Source organism: Azolla caroliniana, unplaced genomic scaffold, assembly GCF_043228905.1.
Source record: "Azolla caroliniana isolate FFs.n. ecotype wild unplaced genomic scaffold, voAzoCaro1.0.p SCAF_10, whole genome shotgun sequence".
Classification (NCBI taxonomy): Eukaryota; Viridiplantae; Streptophyta; class Polypodiopsida; order Salviniales; family Salviniaceae; genus Azolla; species Azolla caroliniana.
Genome location: NW_028230445.1, coordinates 12,580,823 through 12,603,220, shown reverse-complemented (window position 1 = coordinate 12,603,220; position 22,398 = coordinate 12,580,823). Strand labels below are relative to the sequence as shown.

Here is a 22,398-nt window from a genome sequence, read left to right as displayed (position 1 = left end):
CCGGCAATTGAACCCGGGTCTCTCGGGTGAGAGCCGAGTATCCTAACCAACTAGACTACAATAGATCACATCTTGTGTACTTTTTAATATTGCAATCAGAGATTAGTAATAAATAATATTTATGTATTGTGCAAGCATCAACGAGAAACTGAGGATTATTCTAACACTCTCTCGTTTTTAAGATTGAATAATTTCAAGGGTTTTTACCGATGCGACATTACCTCATGATCTATGATGTATCTAGTTTTTCCACTGCCTATTGTTGTACCCGGGAGTTTCGTGTAAAAAACAAGGATCCGAACCAAGTAGACTAAACTGAATTTACTTTAGTAAATGAATTAGTTAATGTAATATTCGAGTGCTTTGATTCAAATAAAGAAATATGTTGCAATGTTGATCGAGAGTTCACCATTATTCTACAATCTATGCGTATTTTTGCAATGTTGATCGTGGAAAGTTCGTCATCAATCCTTCAAACATAATCTTGAGTTTTTGAGTTATCAAACAATTAAAACATGATATGCGTCGGAAATTTAATATATGATATTGTCGTTTCCATTGTCGGGAGTTGAACCCGGGTCTCTCGGGTAAGAGCCTAGTATCCTAACCAACTAGACTACAATGGATCATACCTTGTGTACTTTTCAATATTGCAATAATTGATTAGTAATAAATAATATTTATATATTGCGCAAGCATCAACGAGAAACAGAGGATTATTCTAACACACTCTCGTTTTTAAGATTTAATAATTTCAAGGGTTTCCATCAATGCGATATTAACTCATGATCTATGATGTATCTAGTTTTTCCCATTGCCGGGGGTTCAACCCGGAAGTCTCGTGATTTAGTTAATGTAATATTCTAGTGGTTTACTTCAAATAAAGAAACATGGTGCAATGCTCATCGAGAGTTTACCATTATCCATATTGTTTGAAATTGTATCAAGTTATCCAAACTATAATTTTTGGTGTACTAATTTGTCGTAACAATGTTGAAGAATAACCACGACTAAATATACTGCTTCTTGTTGTCCCGAACAACATAATATTTTGTCCAATTTTATTCGAAACCTCTACCATTAATCGAATAATGGAATTAAGTTTAGAAATTGATGTTAGGAGAAGAAAATCAATGTAAAGTTCGTCATCAATCGTTGAAACATAAAATTGATTCTTTAGTTAATTGTACATGATTGTAACACCTACTTTAGGACTTGAGTTTTTGAGTTATCAAACAGTTAACCCCTGATATGCGTCAGAAATGTAATATATGATATTGTTGTTTCCATTGCCGGGAGTTGAACCCGGGTCTCTCAGGTGAGCACCGAGCCGAGTATCCTAACCAACTAGACTATTGCGGATGACATCTTGTGTGCTTTTTAATCTTGCTATCATTAAATAGAAATAAATAATATTTATATATTGCGCAAGCATCAACGAAAAAGTGACGATTATTCTAACACACTCTCGTTTTTAAGATTTAATAATTTCAAGGGTTTTTATCAATGCCATATTAACTCATGATATAGGATATATCTACTTGTACCTAGGCGTCTCAGGTAAAAAGCAAATATCCGAGGCAACTTGATTATAATGGTATTCGTTTAGTAAATATCTTAGTTAATGTACCATTTTAGTCCTTTGTTAGAAATAACGAAACATGGTGCAATACTCATCGAGAGTTCACCATTATTCTGCAATCTATGCGTATTGGTTGAAATTTTATCGAGTTATCCAAACTATAATTGTTGGTATAATAATTTGTCGTAACAAAGTTGTGGAATAACCAGAACTAAATATACTGCTTCTTGTTATCCCGAACAACATAATGTTTTGTGAAATTTCATTTGAAACCTCTACCATTAATTGAATAATGCGATTAAGTTTAGAAATTGATGTTGGTAGAAAAAAATATATATATTTATATATTGCGCAAGCATCTACGAGAAACACAGGATTATTCTAACACAATCTTGTTTTTAAGATTTAATAATTTTAAGGGTTTTTATCGATCCCAAATTAACTCATGAGCTATGATGTATCTAGTTTTTCCTATGCCTGTACTTGTACCCACGTGTCTCGGGTAAAAATCAACTATTCCAGGCATCTCAATTCCATAGGAATTCATTTAGTAAATGAGTTAGTTAATGTACTATTCTAGTGCCATGCTCCAAATATAAAAAAATGGTGCAATGCTTGTCGACAGTTGAACATTATTTTGCAATCTATGCGTATTGTTTGAAATTGTTTCGAGTTATCTAAACTATAATTGTTGGTGTACTAATTTATCGGAACAATGTTGAGGAATAACCACAACTAAATATACTTCTTCTTTTTGTCCTGAACAACATAATATTTTGTCCAATTTCAATTGAAACCTCTACCATTAATCGAATAATGGAATTAAGTTTAGAAATTGATGTTAGGAGAAGAAAATCAAAGTAAAGTTCGTCATCAATTGTTGAAACATAAAATTGATTATTTAGTTAATTGTACATTATTGTAACACCTACTTCAGGACTTGAGTTTTTGAGTTATCAAACAGTTAACACATGATATGCATTGAAAATTTAATATATGATATTGTCGTTTCCATTGCCGGGAGTTGAACCCAGGTCTCTCAGGTGAGGGCCGAGTATCCTAACCAACTAGACAATCGTGGATCACATCTTGTGTGCTATCATTGATTAGAAATAAATAATATTTATATATTGCGCAAGCATCAACGAAAAATTGACGATTATTTTAACACACTCTCGTTTTTAAGATTTAATAATTTCAAGGGTTTTTATCAATGCCATATTAACTCATGATATAGGATATATCTACTTGTACCCGGGCGTCTCAGGTAAAAAGCAAGGATCCGAGGCAACTTGATTACAACGGTATTCATTTAGTAAATGACTTAGTTAATGTACCATTTTAGTCCTTTGTTAGAAATAAAGAAACATGGTGCAATACTCATTGACAGTTGACCATTATTCTGCAATCTATGCGTATGGTTTGAAATTCTATCGAGTTATCCAAACTATAATTGTTGGTGTCCTAATTTGTCGTAACAAAGTTGTGGAATAACCAGTACTAAATATACTGCATGTTGTTATCCCGAACAACATAATGTTAGCTCTTCGGTTTTTGAGTTATCGAACTCTTAACACTTGACATGTGTCGCAAAATATGATATATGATATTGTCTTTTCTATTGGTGGGAGTTTAACCCGGGTTGCTCGACAGTTGACCATTATTCTGCATTCTATGCGTAAAAATACAAGGATCCGAACCAACTAGACTACAATGGAATTTATTTAGTAAATGAATTAGTTAATGTATTATTCTAGTGCTTTGCTTCAAATAAAGAAATATGGTGCAATGTTGATCGAGAGTTCACCATTATTCTACAATCTATGTGTATTTTTGGAAATTCTATCAAGTTATCCAAACAATAATTGTCGGTGTACTAATTTGTCGTAACCATGTTGACAAATAACCACGACTAAATATATTGCTTCTTCTTCTCCCGAACAACATAAATTTTTTTTCAAATTTCATTTAAAACCTCTACTATTAATTGAATAATGGGATTAAGTTTAGAAATTGATGTTAGGAGAAAAAAATTAAGGGTTTAGGGTTTAATATATGATATTGTCGTTTCTATGATACACTATAGTCTAGTTGGTTAGGATACTCGGCTCTCACCCGAGAGACCCGGTTTCAACTCCCGGCATGATGTAATGTCGCATCGATAAAAACCCTTCAAATTATTTAATCTTAAAAACGAGAGTGTGTTAGAATAATCCTCTGTTGCTCGTTGATGCTTGCGCAATATATAAATATTATTTATTACTAATCTAAATAATGTACAATTAACAAAATAATCATTATTATGTTGGAAGGATGATGTATCTAGTTTTTCCAATGCCTATTGTTGTACCTGGGAGTCGGAAATTTAGGTCTTGAGTTTTTCAGTTAACACATGATATGCGTCGGAAATTTAATATATGATATTGTCGTTTCCATTGCCGAGAGTTGATCCCGGGTCTCTCTTGGGTGAGAGCCGATTATCCTAACCAACTAGACAACAATGGATCACATTTTGTGTGCTTTTTAATCTTGAAATCATTGATTTAATAAGATTTAATAATTTCAAGGGCTTTTATAGATTCCACATTAAGTCATGATATCTGACATATCTAATTCTACTCGGGCGTCTTGGGTAAAAAGCAAGGATCCGAGGCAATTTCATTACAATGGAATTCATTTAGTAAATGAATTAGTTAATGTACCATTCTAGTCCTTTGTTACAAATAAAGAAACATGGTGCAATGCTCATCGAGAGTTGACCATTATTTTGCAATCTATACGTATCGTTTGAAATTGTATCGAGTTATCCAAACTATAATTGTTGTTGTACTAATTTCTCGTACCAATGTTCACGAATAACCACAACCAAATATACTTCTTCTTGTTGTCTCGAACAACATAATGTTTTGTCCAATTTCATTTGAAACCTCTACAATTAATCGAATAATGGGATTAAGTTTAGAAATTGATGTTCGGAGAGAAATATCAAAGTAATGTTCGTCATCAATCCTTCGAACATAATATTGATTATTTGGTTAATTGTACATTATTGTAACATTTACTTTAGGTCTTGAGTTTTTGAGTTATCAAATAGATAACGCATTCTATGCGTCGAAAATTTGATATATGATATTGTCTTTTCCATTACCGGGAGTTGAACAAGGGTCTCCCGGGTGAGAACCGATCATCCTAACCAACTAGACTACAATGGATCACATCTTGTGTGTGATCCTTTTCAATATTGCTATAATTGATTAGAAATAAATAATATTTATATATTGCGCACTATCGTTTTTAGGATTATTCTAACACACTATCGTTTTTAGGATTTAATAATTTCAAGGGTTTTTATAGATGCCACATTAACTCATGACATATGATATATCTACTTGTACCCGGGCGTCCCAGGTAAAACGCAAGGATCCAAGGCAATTAAATTACAATGGAATTTAGTTAATGTACCATTCTAGTCCTTTCTTACAAATAAAGAAACATGGTGGAATACACATCGGCAGTTGACCATTATTCTACAATCTATGCGTATTGTTTGAAATTGTATCAAGTTATCCTAACTATAATGTTTGGTGTACTAATTTATCGTAACGATGCTTCTTGTTATCGCGAACAACATAATGTTTTGTCCAATTTCATTTGAATCCTCTATCATTAATCGAGTAATGGGAGTAAGTTTAGAAATTGATGTTACGAGAAAAAATTCAAAGTAAAGTTCCTTATCAATCCTTCAAACATAATATTGATTATTTTGTTAATTGTACAGTATTGTAACACCTACTTTAGGTCTTGAGTTCTTCAGTTATCAAACAGATAACAGATGATATGCGTCGGAAATGTAATATATGATATGGTCCTTTCTATTCCCGAGAGTTGAACACGGGTCTATTGGGTCAGAGTCAAGTATTCTATCCAACTAGACTACAATCGATCAGATCTGCTCCACTTTTTAATATTGCGATCATTGATTAGTAATAAATAATATTTATGTAATGCGCAAGCATCAACGAGAAACAGAGGATTATTCTAACACACTCCCGTTTTTAGGAGTTAATAAGTTCACCGGTTTTTATCGATGTCAACTTAACTCATGATCTATGATGTATGTAGTTTTCCCTATTCCTGTGCTTGTACCCGCGCATCTCGGGCAAAAATCAACAAGTCGAGGCAACTTGATTCCAATGGAATTCATTGAGTAAATGAATTAGTTAATATACTATTCTAGTGCTTTGCTACAAATAAAGAAACATGGTGCAATGTTTGTCGACAGTTGACCAGTATTTTGCAATCTATGCGTATTTTTTGAAATTGTATCAAATTATCAAAACTATAATTGTTGGTTTACAAATTTATCGTAACAATGTTTAGGAATAACCAGAACTGAATGTACTGCTTCTTGTTTTCCCGAAAAACATAATGTTTGGTGCTATTTCATTTGAAACCTCTACCATTAATCGAATAATGGGATTAAGTTTAGAAATTAATGCTAGGAGAAAAGAATTAAAGTAAAGTACATCACCAAAACTTCAAACATAATATTCTAGTGGTTTGCTTGAAATAAAGAAATATGGTGCAATGTTGATCGAGAGTTCACCATTATTCTACAATCTATGCGTATTTTTGGAAATTCTATCCAGTTATCCAAATTATAATTGTAAGTGTAAAAATTTGTTGTAACCATTTTGAGAAATAACCACGACTAAATATATTTCTTCTTCTTGTCCCGAACAACATAATGTTTTGTCAAATTTCATTTGAAACCTCTACGATTAATTGAATAATGGGATTAAGTTTAGAAATTGATGTTAGGAGAAAAAAATGAAAGCAAACTTCGTCATCAATCCTTCAAACATAATATTGATTATTTTGTTAAAACTTCGTCATCAATCCTTCAAACATAATATTGATTATTTTGTTAATTGTAACATCTACTTTAGGTCTTGAGTTTTTGAGTTATCAAACTGTTAACACATGCTATGAGTCGGAAATTTCATATATGATATACTCGTTTCCATTGCCGGGAGTTGAACCCGGGTCTCTCGGGTGAAAGCCGAGTATCCTAACCAACTAGACTACAATGGATCCTAGCTTGTGTACTTCTTAATATTGCAATCATAGATTAGTAATAACTAATATTTATATATTGTGCAAGCATCAACGAGAAACTGAGGATTATTCTAACAGACTCTCGTTTTTATGATTAAATAATTTGAAGGGTTTTTATCGATGCGACATTACCTCATGATCTATGACGTATCTAGTTTTTCCAATGCCTATTTTTGTACCCAGGAGTCTCGTGTGAAAAACAAGGATCCGAACCAACTAGACTACAATAGAATTCATTTAATAAATGAATTAGTTAATATAATATTCTAGTGCTTTTCTTCAAATAAAAAACTATGGTGCAATGTTGATCGAGTGTTCAACATTATTCTACTATTTATGTGTATGATTGGAAATTCTATCAAGTTATCCAAACTATAAAAAGCAAACTAAAGTTTGTCATCAATCCTTCAAACATAATATTGATTATTTTGTTAATTTTACATTATTGTAACAACTACTTTAGGTCTTGAGTTTTTGTGTTATAAAACAGTTAACACATGGTATGCGTTAGAAATTTATAATATGATATTGTCGTTTCCATTGCCGGGAGTTGAACACGGGTCTCTCGGGTGAAAGCCGAGTATCCTAACCAACTAGACTACAATGGATCCTATCTTGTGTATTGCCATCATAGATTAGTAAGAATAAATCTTGGTATATTGCGCAAGCATCAACGAGAAACTGAGGATTATTCTAACACACTCTGGTTTTTATCGATGCGACATTACGCCATGATGTGTGATGTATGTAGTTTTTCCCATGCGAGTTGTTGTACCCGGGAGTTTCGTGTTAAAAACAATTATCCAAACCCACTAGAATACAATGGAATTCATTTAGTAAATGAATTAGTGAATGTAATATTCTAGTGCTTTTGTTCAAATAAAGAAACATGGTGCAATGCTCATCGAGAATTCACCATTATTCGACAATCTATGTGTATTTTTAGAAATTGTATCAAGTTGTCCAAACTATAATTCTTTGTGTACTAATTTATCGTAACAATATTGAGGAATAACTACGACTAAATATACTGCCTCTTCTTATCCCAAACAACATAATGTTTTGTCAAATTTCATTTGAAACCTATACTATTAATTGAATAATGGGATTAAGTTTAGAAATAGATGTTAGGAGAAAAAACTCAAAGCAATGTTCGTCATCAATCCTTCAAACATAACATTGATTATTTTCTTAATTGTACATTATTATAACAACTACTTTAGAGCTTGACTTTTTGACTTATCAAACAATTAACACATGATATACGTGAGAAATTTTATATATGATATTGTCGTTACCATTGCCGGGAGTTAAACCTGGGTCTCTCGGGTGAGAACCAAGTATCCTAACCAACTAGAATACAATGGATCATATCTAGTGTACTTTTTAATATTCCAATCATTGATTAGTAAAAAATAATATTTATATATTGCGCAAGTATCAACGAGAAATTGAGGATTATTCTAACACACTCTTGTTTTTAAGATTTAATAATTTCAATGGTTTTTATCGATGCGATATTAACTCATGATCTATGATGTATCTAGTTTTTCCAATGCCAATTGCTGTACCCGGGAGTCTCGTGTAAAAAAGAAGGATCTGAACCAACTAGACTATAGTGTGCTTGACTATAGTTGACCATTTTTTTGCAATCTATGCGTATTGTTTGATATTGTATCAAGTTATCGAAAGTATAATTGTTGGTGCAATCTATTCCCAGGAGTTGAACCTGGGTCCCTCGTGTGAGAGCCAAGCATTCTAACCACCTAGACTACAATGGATCACATCTTGTGCACTTTTTAATATTCCAATCATTGATTAGTAATAAATAATATTTATATATTGCGCAGGCATCAACGAGAAACAGAGGATAATTCTACCACACTCTCGTTTTTAAGATTTAATAATTTCACGGTTTTTTATCTATGCCAAATTAATTCATGATCTATGATGTATCTAGTTTTTCCTATGCTTTTACTTGTACCCGCGCAAATTAAAGTAAAGTACATCATCAATACTTCAAACATAATATTGATTATTTTGTTAATTGTAACACCTACTTTAGGTCTTGAGTTTTTGAGTTATCAAACTGTTAACAAATGATATGCATCTAAAATTTAACATATGATATTGTTGTTTCCATTGCAGGGAGTTGAAACCGGGTTTCCCGAGTGAGAGCTGAGTATCCAAACCAACTAGACTACAATGGTTCACATCTTGTGTAGTTTTTAAGATTGCAATCATTGATTAGTAATAAATAATATTTATATATTGCGCAAGTAACAACGAGAAAGTGATGATTATTCTAACACACGATCGTTTTTAAGATTTAATAATTTCAAGGGATTTAATCGATGCATCATTACGTCATGGTCTATGACGTATCTAGTTTTGGCAATGCCTATAGTTGTACCTGGGAGTCTCGTGTAAAAAACAAGGTTGTGAACCAACTAGACTACAATGGAATACATTTAGTAAATGAATTAGTTAATGTAATATTCTATTGGTTTCCTTCAAATAAAGAAATATGGTGCAATGTTGATCGAGAGTTCACCATTATTCTACAATCTATGCGTATTTTTGGAAATTCTATCCAGTCATCCAAACTATAATTGTCAGTGTACTAATTTGTCGTAACCATGTTGAGAAATAACCACGACTAAATATATTGCTTCTTCTTGTCCCGAACAACATAATGTTTTGTCAAATTTCATTTGAAACCTCTACTATTAACTGAATAATGGGATTAACTTTAGAAATTGATGTTAGGAGAAAAATATCAAAGCAAAGTTCGTCATCAATCCTTCAAACATAATATTGATTATTTTCTTAATTGTAACATCTACTTTAGGTCTTGGGTTATCAAACCGTTAACCCATGCTATGAGTCGGAAATTTAATATATGATATACTCATTTTCATTGCCGGAAGTTGAACCCGGGTCTCCGGGGTGAAAGCCGAGTATCCTAACCAACTACACTACAATGAATCCTATCTTCTGTACTTCTTAATATTACAATCATAGATTAGTAATAAATAATATTTATATGTTGCACAAGCATCAACGAGAGCTGAGGATTATTGTAACACACTCTCCTTTTTAAGATTTAATAATTTCAAGTGTTTTTATCGATGCGATATTAACTCATGATCTATGATGTATCTAGTTTTTCCCATGCCAATTGTTGTACTCAGGAGTCTCGTGTAAAAAGCAAGAATCCGAACCAACTAGACTATACTGGAATTCTTTTAGTAAATGAATTAGTTAATATAATATTCTAGTGTTTTACTTCAAATCAAGAAATATTGTGCAATGCTCATCGAGAATTCACCATTATTCGACAATCTATGCGTATTTTCGGAAATTGTATCAAGTTATCCAAACTATAATTCTTGGTGTACTAATTTGTCGTAACAATGTTGAGGAATAACCACAACTAAATATACTGCTTCTCCTTGTCCCGAACCACATTATGTTTTGTCAAATTTCATTAGAAACCTCTACTATTAATTGAATATTCGTATTAAGTTTAGAAATTGATGTGAGGAGTAAAAAATCAAAGCAAAGTTCATTATTAATTCTTTCAACATAATTTGGATTATTTTGTTAATTGTACATTATTCTAACAACTACTTTAGAGCTTGAGCTTTTGAGTTCATTTTGTTAATTGTACACTATTGTAAGTACTTTACGTCTTGAGTTTTTGAATTATCAAACAGTTAACACATGACATGCGTCGCAAAATTTTATATATGATATTGTCTTTTCTATTGTCTTTTTTATATATGATATTCTAACCAACCAGACATCAATGGAACACATCTTGTGCAGTTTTTAATATTGCAATTATTGATTGGTAATAAATAATATTTATATATTGCTTAAGCATAAATGAAAAACTGAGGTTTGTTGTAACACACTGTCGTTTTTAAGATTTCATAATTTCACGGCTTTTTATTGATGCCAGAGTAACTCATGATATATAATGTATCTAGTTTTTCCTATCGCGTTTCGAGTAAGAATCAACGATTCGAGGCAACTTCATTACAATGGAATTCATTTGGCAATGGTCATCGACAGTTGACCATTATTCTACAATCTATGCGTATTGTTTGAAATTGTATCGAGTTATCCAAACTATAATTGTTGGTGTACTAATTTATCGTAACAATGTTGAGGAATAACCACAACTAAATATACTACTTCTTGTTGTCCCGAACAACATAATGTTTTGTCCAATTTCATTTGAAACATTTACCATTAATCAAATAATGGGAGTTAGTTTAGAAATTCATGTTAGGAGAAAAAAATCAAACTAAAGATCGTCATCAATCCTTCAAACATAATATTGATTATTTTGTTAATTGTACATTATTGGAACACCTACTTTAGGTCTTGAGTTTGTGAGTTATCAAACAGTTAACACATGATATGTGTCGAAAATTTAATATATAATATTGTCGTTTCCATTGCCGGGTGTTGAACACAGGTCTCTCGGGTGAAAGACGAGTGTCCTAACCAACTAGACTACAATGGATCATATCTTTTGTATCTTTTAATATTGCAATCATTGATTAATAATAAATAATATTTATATATTGCGCAAGCATCAACGAGAAACTGAGGATTTTTATCGATGCGATATTAACTCATGATCTATGATGTATCTAGTTTTTCTCATGCCAATTGTTGTACTCGGGAGGCTTGTGTAAAAAACAATGATCCAAACGAACTAGACTACAATGGAATTCATTTAGTAAATGAATTAGTTAATGTAATAGTGTAGTGCTTTACTTCAAATAAAGAAACAATGTGCCATGCTCAGTGAGAATTCACCATTATTCGACAATCTATGCGTATTTTTAGAAATTGTATCAAGTTATCCAAACTATAATTCTTGGTGTACTAATTTGTCGTAATAATATTGAGGAATAACTACGACTAAATATATTGCTTCTTCTAGTCCCGAACAACATAATGTTTTGTCAAATTTCATTTGAAACCTATACTATTAATTGAATAATGGGATTAACTTTAAAAATTGATGTTAGGAGAAAAATATAAAAGCAAAGTTCGTCATCAATCCTTCAAACATAATTTTGATTATTTTGTTAATTGTACATTATTCTAACAACTACTTTAGAGCTTGAGTTTTTGAGTTATCAAACAATTAACACATGATATGTGTCAGGAATAGTACTAAAACAGAGATGGAATTAGTACTAAGAACAACAGTACTATTAGTACTAAGAGGACGGGACTGCGTAAGATTCCCGAGAGAGGAAGTGAGAAGAGGAGAGAGAGAGATAGCGAGAATGAGAGAGAGAGAGAGATGATGACAGCAGCTAATACATTATGTGAAAAGATAAGTACAAGCGGCTAAGAGGCTTAAGACTGGCGTTGAACCAATTTGGTTCAAAACAATGCTTTGTGCCTACTTTTATAGTGTTTTTAGGAATAATCCTGAAGCTTCTAGAATGTTCTAGAGAGATCTGGAATATACATCAATTTTCTATGATAAAGTATAAATCAAAATAATATCCTACAAAATACAATTCATAGTCTAATGGTAAGAGCTCGACCCACGTAGCATAAAGTTATGGGTTCGAGTCTTGCCATATCATGTCACTATCTCCCCCTTAAAGACGACGAGTGGAACGAGTCGGCGCTAATTGCGGATCGGGTTTGTCCGGATACTTTCGGTGGAAATCAGCAAGAAGATCTTGTGCATTGGCAACATTCTCGACGGGTTCCCAAGTACGTTCGCTCGGACTATAACCGAGCCAATCGACCAAGTAATAAAGTTTGTTGCGAACAAGTTTGGAATCGAGGATGGCAGCACCTTCATACTCCGGGCCGTCGTCCAACTCCAGCGGGGGCGGCGGTGGTGTCACACGATCGGGAATGGTGTTTGCTTTATAAGGTTCAAGAAGAGAACAATGGAAAACCGGATGTATCTGAAGCTGCGGAGGGAGATCCAGGCGGAAGGTGACATCATTAATCTTCCCCGTAATACGGAAAGGACCGAGTCGTCGATAATCCAACTTGTCGCACGGTCGAGTAGTCTTGATGTGACGACGTAAGAGCCATACTCGATCTCCGATGGCAAAAGAGGAGGGAATTCGATGACGATCCGCATAAGTCTTCTGTGTGTGTTGAGCATGACGAAGGTGAGTAGAGAGATCCATCTGGATCTTGCGTAGCCTCTCCAAATGGTCCTCGGCACGAGGGTTGGTAGGTAGCTCCGGAGTGTCGATCACCGACCAGCGAGGATGGAAACCGGTATAAGCGAAAAATGGGGAGACCCGAGTCGAGGACTGAATAGCATTATTATACGCAAACTCCGCAAAGTGGAGAATCTCGGCCCAATCATCCTGTTGATAACTCAGGAAACACCAGAGATATTGCTCCAACGTTTGGTTTGTTCGTTCCGCCTGTCTGTCGGTTTGAGGATGGTAGTCGGAGGAGAGGTTGCAGGAGACCTTGAGCATCCTGAAGAGATACTGCCAAAATTTGGAGACAAATTGCGGGCCTCGGTCACTGATAATACTGTTTGGGAGGCCATGATGCCGAAATACCTCACGCATAACAAGAGCGGCGATTTCCTCGCTAGTGATGGCTTTAGTACATGGCACAAAATGTGCCATCTTCGTATATCGATCGACGACGGTTAGGATAGCATCGAACCCCTTCGAGACCGGCAGATCTGTGATAAAATCAAGACAAATAGACTGCCATGGCTTACTTGGAATTGGTAAAGGTTCCACCAAGCCATATGGATGGTGTCGTGGCATCTTTGCTCGGCAGCAAGCATCACAGGTCCGAACGTAGTCGTCGACAAAATGGCGCATGTGGGGCCACCAAAAAGATCGTTGCACTAGCTCCAACGTCTTGGTACTACCGAAATGTCCCGCCGTATGGGTGTCATGACAATGTTGGACGATTTGAAGGCGACAGGAGCAATCGGGGACATATACGCGCTTTTTAAAGAATAACAAACCATCATGATATTCGAATTGTCGGTAGTCAATACTTGGTTGTTGAGACTGAGAACAGGATGCCCGAGAAGTATCAATGTGCGCCAGGATGTTTTGAGCAAAACTATCCGTCTTCAAGGTTGCACGTATGTCATCGGTAATCCGTGAATCCATCGGGGTGTGAAAAATCCGCGTCGTGTGCAATCGTGTTGGTCCCAAGATTACATGCTTTTGATTATCAAATGTTGCGTCACCAGGACGAGGTGCAAGATATGAACGCCGTGATAGTGCATCTGCTTTTCCTTGTTGCTTTCCCGGTCGATATGTGATTTCGAAGTCGAAACGCGTGAGGAATTGCGCCCACCGAGCTTGCCGTCGATTTAGTACGCGAGCGTTCTGAAAATAAGCAAGATTTTTATGATCGCTAAAGACAATGACCTGATGTGGAGAGCCCTCTAAGAAATGCCGCCATTGTACAAATGAATCCACGATGGCTAATAACTCCTTCATGTATTTCGTAGTTGATTTCTGCGACATTGAATTTGCGCGAATGGAAAGCCACCGGATGCAACTCTTCTTTATCGCCTTGTTGAGAAAGGATGCTACCGAGGGCGAAATCTGATGCGTCGGCCTCCATGATGAATGGTTTGCTTCTATCCACATGAGCTAGAATCGGTGCTGATGTAAAGGCTTTCTTAAGATGCCGAAAAGCCATATCTGCTTCGATGGACCAAAGAAATGCTTGGCCCTTCTTCGTAAGTTGTGTGAGAGGTAAAATAATCTTCGAGTAATCCTGTATAAACTTACGGTAGAAGTTAGCAAAACCTAGAAAACATTGTACATCTCGTACCGACCGTGGAATTTGCCACTCTAGTACAGTTTGGATTTTAGCTGGATCCATGGCGATGCCCTTTGAGGAGATGACGTAGCCTAGAAATTCCACTTGCTTGCAGTCAAAGCTACATTTTTCTAGCTTGGCATAAAGACCATTCTCGCGGACTCACTTTAGTACTAATAGTACATGAGAATCGTGCTCTTCCTGGGTCTTCGAATAAATCAACAGATCATCCAGATAAATGATCAAACAGATATCCAAGAGGTCTCTGAATATATCATTTGCCATGTGTTGGAAGACTGCGGGTGCATTGGTTAAGCCAAACGGCATAACAGTATACTCGAAATGCCCATACCGCGTGCGAAAAGCGGTCTTCCACTTATCTCCCGGTCGGATCCGCACGAGATTATACACTCCTCGTAGGTCGATTTTAGTAAAAAACTTGGCACCATTAACTCGCTCTAAAAGACTTGATATAAGAGGAAGTGCATACCTATTCCGGATGGTGACTTTATTCAATCCGCGGTAATCAACGACAAGACGAAGTGAGCCATCTTTCTTCTTGACAAAGAAGATGGGTGCACCGGCCGGAGATTTCGAATGACGGATGAACCCGCTTGCCAAGTTCTCCTCTATGTAGGCTCGAAGGACTTCTAACTCGGTGGGTGACAAGTTGTAAATTGGTCCCCATGGTGGCTCGGTTCCTGGTTGTAAATCGATGGGACAGTCATAGGGACGGTGATGAGGAAGGGTATCGGCTTTTACCTTGTCAAATACATCGGCATAAGGATGATATTTTGCCGGAAGTTGTATTGAGGAGTCCTTCTTAATAGTGCTAGAAGGATGTACTGATATGGCAAATAGGAACATTGCCTCCTTGGGTCCTTCTTTGCGTAGTTGATGGAGTGAAATGGTCGAAACTCGGTGAGTTGATTCTTGGGGTGGTCGATATCGGACTTCTCTTGTTCTCCAATCTATGGCTGGATTATGTAATTCAAGCCAAGGTAATCCTAGGACAATGGGATGCTCTGGACTACTAATTATATTAAATGATATTATACACACAAAACTACCTAGGACAACTTGAATGGGTTCTGATTCTTCTACAATATTCCCGGAAGCAATGGGACGACCATCAATGACCACTACAGATGCTTGGGGCATATCTAAGAAGCTTGGGCAAAATTTCGATCCATGAAACAGGAATTAGCTCCGGAATCTAAAAGTGCTAGGACGGGTACTGGGGGAGTACTTTTAGTACTAACAATGACTTGGGCTAGGAACACATTGCTAACTTGCTTGGAAGGAATGGAACCACTAATGGGCTGTACAGATCTAGGGCTGCTGTCCAACCAAATGGCTCCTATTTTGGCTAGACTCAATCGTTTAACTCTTCATCTAATTGACTAAGGATTTCAAATTTATTTGAGATACTTGGGCTATTAGTACTATGAATACTATCTGACACTCTATTAGTACTATTAATACTATCAGACACTCCGAAGGGAAGAATTGACTCGGGTTTAGTACAGGTGACGATTTGATTTACCTGTCTTCTTGGCCTATGGGGACAATTGATGGTGATATGTCCTGGTCCACCGCAATAAAGACATAATCGATTGGCACGTCATCGTTTCTTTTCTTCTTCTGATAACGGGTCGCGTCGACGCATGGTATCGATCTCCATCGGTGTCGAAGTATTTGCTTGAGGTATGTCTTGTGCAAATGGTTTAGCTGCGACTGAGGCGTAAGTGGGCTCTGGCCTAGAGCGTGGTATCTATAGTTGACGTTCTGAACGCCGTTCAAAAAGGCGGTTGTCACATCGAACTGCTCGACTGATTGCCTCCGTAAGAGACTTTGGTTCTTCGGGGAAAGTTAGAAGTAGATCTTTGACATCGTTTCGCAAGCCATAGCGAAACTGCTCCATTAGTGCTTGATCATCCCAGGGTATATCTGAAGCAAGTAGGCGGATATCCGCCGCGTAAGCGGAGGCTGGACGATCGCCTTGACGCAATCGCCGGATCTTGTTGATCGCCGTCCTGATGCTGTCGGTGTCTCCAAAGCAGGCTTTAAACTCACCAATAAAATCTTCAAAGTTATTAAGTAAGGGCGATTGTTTTTCTAGAAGCGGAGCAAACCATGCCAAGGCTGAGCCGCTAAGTAGCGTGCCTATTAGGCCAACTCGAGATGCATCAGTGGGATATCGGGAAGGATGCATCTGGATGACTAAGTGTACATGATTAAGGAATCCCCGGAATTGCGAACGCGTTCCATCAAATTTCACAGGAAGTCCAATCTTGGGCTCTTTATGAAATCCTTGGGGACTAGATCCTTGTTGTTGCAACGCTGCTTCGAGTTGTTGTACCCGTAACGCTAACTCCCCATGTTGTTGTTGCGTTTGTTGTTTTTCTAGAGCGATTTGTTGCAGATCCCCTATCAGCCTTTGGTTTTCTTGTTCCAGGGCAACAAACTTTTCTTTTAGGCACTGTAGCTCGGAGAAAACGGATTGGTATTCTTGGGCGCTAACAGTAGCCATAGTATAGGGAAAAGGGTAGGAGGATGAGGGAAAGTGACAAGTAGGCTAGAGGAAAAAATTGGTTCAAACTGTCAGGAATAGTACTAAAACAGAGATGGAATTAGTACTAAGAACAGTAGTACTATTAGTACTAAGAGGACGGGACTGCGTAAGATTCCCGAGAGAGGAAGTGAGAAGAGGAGAGAGAGAGATAGCGAGAATGAGAGAGAGAGAGAGATGATGACAGCAGCTAATAGATTATGTGAAAAGATAAGTACAAGCGACGAAGAGGCTTAAGACTGGCGTTGAACCAATTTGGTTCAAAACAATGCTTTGTGCCTCCTTTTATAGTGTTTTTAGGAATAATCCTGAAGCTTCTAGAATGTTCTAGAGAGATCTGGAATATACATCAATTTTCTATGATAAAGTATAAATCAAAATAATATCCTACAAAATACAATTCATAGTCTAATGGTAAGAGCTCGACCCATGTAGCATAAAGTCATGGGTTCGAGTCTTGCCATATCATGACAATATGCGTCGGAAATTTAGATATGATATTGTCGTTTCCATTGACGGGAGTTAACCACAGGTCTCTCGGGTGAGAGCTGTGAGAGACCTAAGTATCCTAACCAACTAGACTACAATGGATCATATCTAGTGTACATTTTAATATTGTAATCATTAATTAGTAATCAATAATATTTATATATGGCTTAAGCATCCACGAGAAACTGAGGATTATACTGACACACTCTCGTTTTAAAGATTTAATAATTTCAAGGGTTTTTATCGATGCGATATTAACTCATGATCTATGATGTATCTAGTTTTTCCCATGTGAGTTGTTTTACCCGGGAGTCTCGTGTAAAAAACAAGGATCTGAACCAACTAGACTACAATGGAATTCATTTAGTAAATGAGTTAGTGAATGTAATATTCTAGTGCTTTACTTCAAATAAAGAAACATGGTGCAATGCTCTCCGGGAATTCATCATTATTCGAGAATCTATGCATATTTTTGGAAATTGTATCAAGTTATCCAAAGTATAATTGTTGGTGTACTAATTTGTCGTAACAATGTTGAGGAATAACCACGACTAAATATACTGCTTCTTCTTGTCGCGTACAACATAGTATTTTGTCAAATTTCATTTGAAACCTCTACTTTTAATTGAATAATGGGATTAAGTTTAGAAATTGATGTGAGGAGTAAAAAATCAAAGCAAAGTTCTTTATTAATCCTTCAAACATAATATTGATTATTTTGTTAATTGTACATTATTGTAACTACTTTACGTCTTGAGTTTTTCAGTTATCAAACAGTTAAGACATGACATCCATCGCAAAAATTTATATATGATATTGTCCTTTCTATTCCCGAGAGTTGAACTCGGGTCTCTCGGGTGAGAGCCGAGTATTAACTCATGATATATATTGTATCTAGTTTTTCCGATCGCGTTTCGAGTAAGAATTAACGATTCTAGGGAACTTGATTACAATGGAATTCATTTAGTAAATGAATTGGTTAATGTACTATTCTAGTGCTTTGGTATAAAGAAAGAAACATGCTGCAATGCTTGTGGACAGTTGAGCATTATTCTGCAATCTATGCCTATTGTTTAAAATTGTATTAAGGTATCCAAACTATAATTGTTGGTGTACTAACTTATCGTAACAATGTTGAGGAATAACACCAACTAAACATACTGCTTCTTGTTGTGCCGAACAACATAATGTCTAGTCCAATTTCATTCGAAACCTCTAACATTAATCAAATAATTGGATTATGTTTAGAAATTGATGTTAGGAGAAAAAAATTAAAGTAAATTACATCATCAATCGTTCAAACATAATATTAATTATTTTGTTAATTGTACATTATTGTAACACCTACTTCAGGTCTTGAGTTTATCAGTTATCAAACAGTTAACAGATGATATGCATCGGAAATTTAATTTATGATAGTGTTGTTTCCATTGTCGGGAGTATATCCCACGTCTCTCGGGTGAGAGCCGAGTATCCTAACCAACTAGACTACAATGGATCACATTTTGTGTGCTCTTTAATCTTGCAATCATGGATTAGAAATAAATAATATTTATATTTTGGGCAAGCATCAACAAAAAACTGAGGTTTATTCTAGCACACTCTCATTTTTAAGATTTAATAATTTCAAGGGTTTTTATAAATTCCACATTAACTCATAAAATACCTGACATATCTAATTCTACCCGGGCGTCTCAGGTAAAAAGCAAAGATCTGAGGCAATTTGATAACAATGGAATTCATTTAGTAAATGAATTAGTTAATTTACATTTCTAGTACTTTGTTACAAATAAAGAAACATGGTGCAACAGTCATCGATAGTTGACCATTATTCTACAATCGATGCGTATTGTTTGAAATTGTATAGAGTTATCCAAACTATAATTGTTGGTGTACTAATTTCGTACCAATGTTAATGAATAACTACATCCAAATATACTGCTTCTTGTTGTCTTGAACAACATAATGTTTTGTCCAATTTCATTTGAAACCTCCACCATTAATCGAATAATGGGATTACGTTTAGAAATTGATGTTAGGAGAGAAATATCAAAGTAAAGCTCGTCATCAATCCTTCAAACATAATATTGATTATTTGGTTAATTGTACATTATTGTAACATTTACTTTAGGTCTTGAGTTTTTAAGTTATCAAACAGATAACGCATTATATGCGTTGGAAATTTAATATATGACATTGTGGTTTCCATTGCCGGGAGTTGAACCCGGGTCTCTTGGGTGAGAGCCGAGTATCCTAACCAACTAGACATGAATGGATAACATTTTATGTGCTTTTTAATATTGCAATCATTGATTAGAAATAAATAATATTTATATTTTGCGCAAGCATCAACGAAAAACTGAGGATTATTCTACCACACTCTCGTTTTTAAGATTTAATAATTTCAAGGGTTTTTGTTGATGCCACATTAACTCATGATATCTGATGGGAGTCTAGTGTAACAAACAAGGATCCGAACGAACTAGACTACAATGGAATTCATTTAGTAAATGAATTAGTTAATGTAATATTCTACTACTTTACTTCAAATAAAGAAACATGGTGCAATGCTCATCGAGAATTCATCTTTATTCGACAATCTATGCGTATTTTTGGAAATTGTATCAAGTTATCCAAACTATAATTGTTGGTGTACTAATTTGTCATAACAATGTTGAGGACTAACCACGACTAAATATACTGATTCTTCTTGTCATGTACAACATAATATTTTGTCAAATTTCATTTGAAACCTCTACTATTAATTGAATAATGGGATTAAGTTTAGAAATTGATGTTAGGAGAAAAAAACCAAAGCAAAGTTCTTTATCAATCCTTCAAACATAATATTGATTACTTTGTTAATTGTAAATTATTGTAACTACTTTACGTCTTGAGTTTTGGAGTTATCAAACAGTTACGACATGACATGCGTTGCAAAATTTTATATATGATATTGTCTTTTCTATATCCAAGAGTTGAACCCGGGTCTCTCAGGTGAGAGCCGAGTATTCTAACCAACTAGACTACAATGGATCACATCTTCTACACTTTTAAATATTGTAATCACCGATTGCTAATCAATAATATTTATATATTGCTTAAGCATCAATGAAAACTTAGGATTGTTCTAACACACTCTTATTTTTAAGATCTAATAACTTCACAACTTTTTATCGATGCCACATTAACTCATGATATATAATGTATCTAGTTTTTCCTATCGCGTTTCAAGTAAGAATCAACGATTCGAGGCAACTTGATTACAATAGAAGTCATTTAGTAAATAAATTAGTTAATTTACTATTCTAGTGCTTTGCTACAAATAGAGAAACATGGTGCAATGCTTGTCGCCAGTTGAGCATTATTCTGCAATCTATGCCTATTGTTTGAAATTGTATTAAGGTATCCAAACTATAATTGTTGGTGTACTAATTTATCGTAACAATGTTGACGAATAATCACAACTAAGCATACTACTTCTTGTTGTCCCGAACAACATAATGTTTGGTTCAATTTCATTCGAAACCTATACCATTAATCAAATAATGGGATTAAGTTTACAAATTGATGTTACGAGAATAAAATTAAAGTAAAGTTCGTCATCGATCCGTCAAACATAATATTGTACATTAATGTAAAACCTACTTTAGGTCTTGAGTTATCAAACAGTTAACACATGATATGCGTCGGAAATTGAATATATGATATTGTTGTTTCCATTGCGGGTAGTTGAACACGGGTCTCTCAGGTGAAAGCCGAGTATCCTAACTAACTAGACTACAATGGATCCTATCTTATGTATAGATATATTGCAATCATAGAATAGTAATAAGTAATATTTATATATTGCGCAAGTATCAACGAGAAACTGAGGATTATTCTAACACACTCTCGTTTTTAAGATTTAATAATTTGAATGGTTCTTATCAATATGACATTACCTCATGATCTATGATGTATCTAATTTTTCCAAAGCCTATTGTTGTACCCAGAAGCCTCGAGTCAAAAACAAGGATCTGAACCAACTAGTCTAGAATAGAATTCATTTAGTAAATAAAGAACTATGGTGCAAAGTTAATCAAGGGTTCACCATTACTCTACAATCTATGCGTATTTTTGGAAATTCTATCAAGTTATCCAAACTGTAATTGTCGGTGTACCAATTTGTCGTAACAATATTGAGAAATAGCCACGACTAAATTTACTGCTTGTTCTTGTCCCGAGCAACCTAATGTTTTGTCAAATTTCATTTGAAACCTCTACTATTAATTGAATAATGGGATTAAGTTTAGAAATTGATGTTTTGATTAATCCCATTGATGAGAAAAACCTGAATGTAAAGTTCTTTCTCAATCCTTCAAACATAATATTGATTATTTTGTTAATTGTACATTATTCTAACAACTACTTTAGGGCTTGAGTTTTTGAGTTATCAAACAGTTAACACATGACATGTGTCGCAAAATTTGATATATGATATTTTCTTTTCCATTACCGGGAGTGGAACCCGGGTCTCTCGGGTGAGAGCTGAGTATTCTAACCAACTAGACTACAATGGATCACATCTTGTGTGCTTTTTAATATTGCAATCATTGATTCGAAATAAATAATATTTATATATTGCGCAAGCATCAACGAAAGCTGAGAATTATTCTAACACACTGTCATTTTTAAGATTTAATAATTTCAAGGGTTTTTAAGATTTAACTCATGATATATGATATGTCTACTTGTACCTGAGCGTGTCAGGTAAAAATGCAAGGATCCGAGGCAACTTGATTACAATGCAATTCATTTAGTAAATGAATTAGTTAATGTA

The 22,398-nt window shown here is 35.0% G+C and overlaps 1 non-coding gene across 1 annotated transcript; it reads right to left on the bottom strand.

Moving 5' to 3' along the window:
• Window positions 1-6,603: 6,603 nt before the first annotated feature.
• On the bottom strand, window positions 6,604-6,676 carry TRNAE-UUC (transfer RNA glutamic acid (anticodon UUC)). The gene has a single exon. It is a non-coding gene; the product is annotated as a tRNA-Glu (tRNA).
• Between the last annotated feature and the right edge of the window lie 15,722 nt (window positions 6,677-22,398).